General features: G+C 42.5%; 1 non-coding gene across 1 annotated transcript; it reads left to right on the plus strand.

The window, feature by feature from the left end:
• The first annotated feature begins 2,159 nt into the window (after positions 1-2,159).
• LOC112774652 (small nucleolar RNA R71) lies at positions 2,160-2,267 on the plus strand. The gene has a single exon (XR_003189126.1). It is a non-coding gene; the product is annotated as a small nucleolar RNA R71 (small nucleolar RNA).
• Positions 2,268-2,502: the final 235 nt, after the last annotated feature.

Raw genomic sequence — 2,502 nt, forward strand, 5'->3', positions numbered from 1 at the left:
AGAGGATCCTGTGGGGTCCACAGATCAAGTGGGGTCAAAGACTTAACATCCCTGCCCCAATTAGGCATGTAAAAGGCCCTTGCTATGCAATCCTGGCGTTTAACGCCAGACTGCTGTCTATTTTGGCGTTAAACGCCCAAATGCAGCTTATTTTTGGCGTTTAACGCCAGGTAGATGCTTGGTTCTGGTGTTAAACGCCAGCTTGGTGCTTGTTTCTGGCATTAAACGCCAGACAGATGCTTGTTTCTGGCGTTTAAACGCCAGACTGTTCTCCTCCAGGGTGTGCTATTTTTCATTCTATTTTTCATTCTGTTTTTGATTTTTTACTAGTTTTTGTGACTTCACATGATCATCAACCTAAAGAACACATAAAATAACAATGGAAAATATAATTAGATAACATTGGGTTGCCTCCCAACAAGCGCTTCTTTAATGTCAATAGCTTGACAGTAAGCTCTCATGGAGCCTCACAGATGTTCAGAGCATTGTTGGAACCTCCCAACACCAAACTTAGAGTTTGAATGTGGGGGTTCAACACCAAACTTATAGTTTGGTTGTGGCCTCCCAACACCAAACTTAGAGTTTGACTTTGGGGGCCTTGGTTGACTCTGCAGTGAGAGAAGCTTTTCATGCTTCCTCTCCATGGTTATAGAAGGAGATCCTTGAGTTTTAATCACAAGGTTGTCCTCATTCAGTTGAAGGATCAATTCTCCTCTGTCCACATCAATCACAGCTCTTGCTGTGGCTAGGAAGGGTCTTCCAAGGATGATGGATTCATCCTCATCCTTCCCAGTGTCTAGAATTATGAAATCAGCAGGGATGTAAAGGCCTTTAACCTTTACTAGCACGTCCTCTACTTGTCCATAAGCCTGTTTTCTTGAGTTGTCTGCCATCTCTAATGAGATTCTGGCAGCTTGCACCTCAAAGATTCCCAGTTTCTCCATTACAGAGAGTGGCATGAGGTTTATCCCTGACCCAAAGTCACATAGATCCTTCTCAAAGGTCATGGTGCCTATGGTACAAGGTATTAAGAACTTTCTAGGATCCTGTTTCTTCTGAGGCAATGTCAGTTGATCCAGATCACTCAGTTCATTGATGAGTAAGGGAAGTTCATCTTCCCAAGTCTCATTACCAAATAATTTGGCATTCAGCTTCATGATTGCACAAAGGTACTTGGCAACTTACCCTTCAGTGACATCCTCATTCTCTTTAGAAGAAGAATACTCATCAGAGCTCACAAATGGCATAAGGAGGTTCAAAGAAATCTCTATGGTCTCTAGATGAGCCTCATATTCCTTTGGTTCCTCAGAGGGAAACTCCTTGTTGATCACTGGACGTCCCAGGAGATCTTCCTCACTGGGATTCATGTCCTCTCCCTCCCTTGTAGGTTCGGCCATGATGGTTAAATCAATGGCCTTGCACTCTCTTTTTGGACTCTCTTCTGTATTGCTTGGGAGAGTACTAGGAGGAGTTTCAGTGACTCTTTTATTCAGCTAGCCCACTTGTGCCTCCAAATTTCTAATGGAGGACCGTGTTTCATTCATGAAACTTACAGTGGCCTTAGATAGATCAGAGACTATATTTGTTAAGCTAGATGGATTCTGCTCAGAACTCTCTGTCTGTTGCTGAGTGGATGATGGAAAAGGCTTGCTATTGCTAAACCTGTTTCCTCCATCATTATTAAATCCTTGTTGAGGCTTTTGTTGATCCTTCCATGAGAAATTTGGATGATTTCTCCATGAGGGATTATAGGTGTTTCCATAGGATTCACCCATGTAATTCACCTCTGCTATTGCAGGGTTCTCAGGATCATAAGCTTCTTCTTCAGAAGATGCCTCTTTAGTACTGTTGGATGATTCCTTCAATCCATTCAGACTCTAAGAGATCATATTGACTTGCTGAGTTAAAATTTTATTCTGAGCCAATATGGCATTTAGAGTATCAATTTCAAGAACTCCCTTCCTCTGAGGCGTCCCATTACTTACAGGATTCCTCTCAGAAGTGTACATGAATTGGTTATTTGCAACCATGTCAATGAGTTCTTGAGCTTCTGTAGGCATTTTCTTTAGGTGAATGGATCCACCTGCAGAATGGTCCAGTGACATCTTTGATAGCTCAGACAGACCATCATAGAATATATCCAGGATGGTCCATTCTGAAAGCATGTCAGAAGGACACTTTTTGGTCAGTTCCTTGTATCTCTCCCAAGCTTCATAGAGGGATTCACCTTCTTTCTGTCTGAAGGTTTGAACATCCACTCTAAGCTTGCTAAGCTTTTGAGGAGGAAAGAACTTGCTAAGAAAGCCGTGACCAGCTTATCCCAAGAGTTCAGGCTATCTTTAGGTTGAGAGTCCAACCATAATCTAGCTCTGTCTCTTACAGCAAACGGGAAAAGCATAAGCATGTAGACCTCGGGATCAACCCCATTGGTCTTAACAGTATCACAGATCTGCAAGAATTCAGTTAAGAACTGAAAAGGATCTTCGGATGGAAGTCCATGAA

The sequence above is a fragment of the Arachis hypogaea genome, chromosome 18 (genome assembly GCF_003086295.3).
Source record: "Arachis hypogaea cultivar Tifrunner chromosome 18, arahy.Tifrunner.gnm2.J5K5, whole genome shotgun sequence".
Classification (NCBI taxonomy): Eukaryota; Viridiplantae; Streptophyta; class Magnoliopsida; order Fabales; family Fabaceae; genus Arachis; species Arachis hypogaea.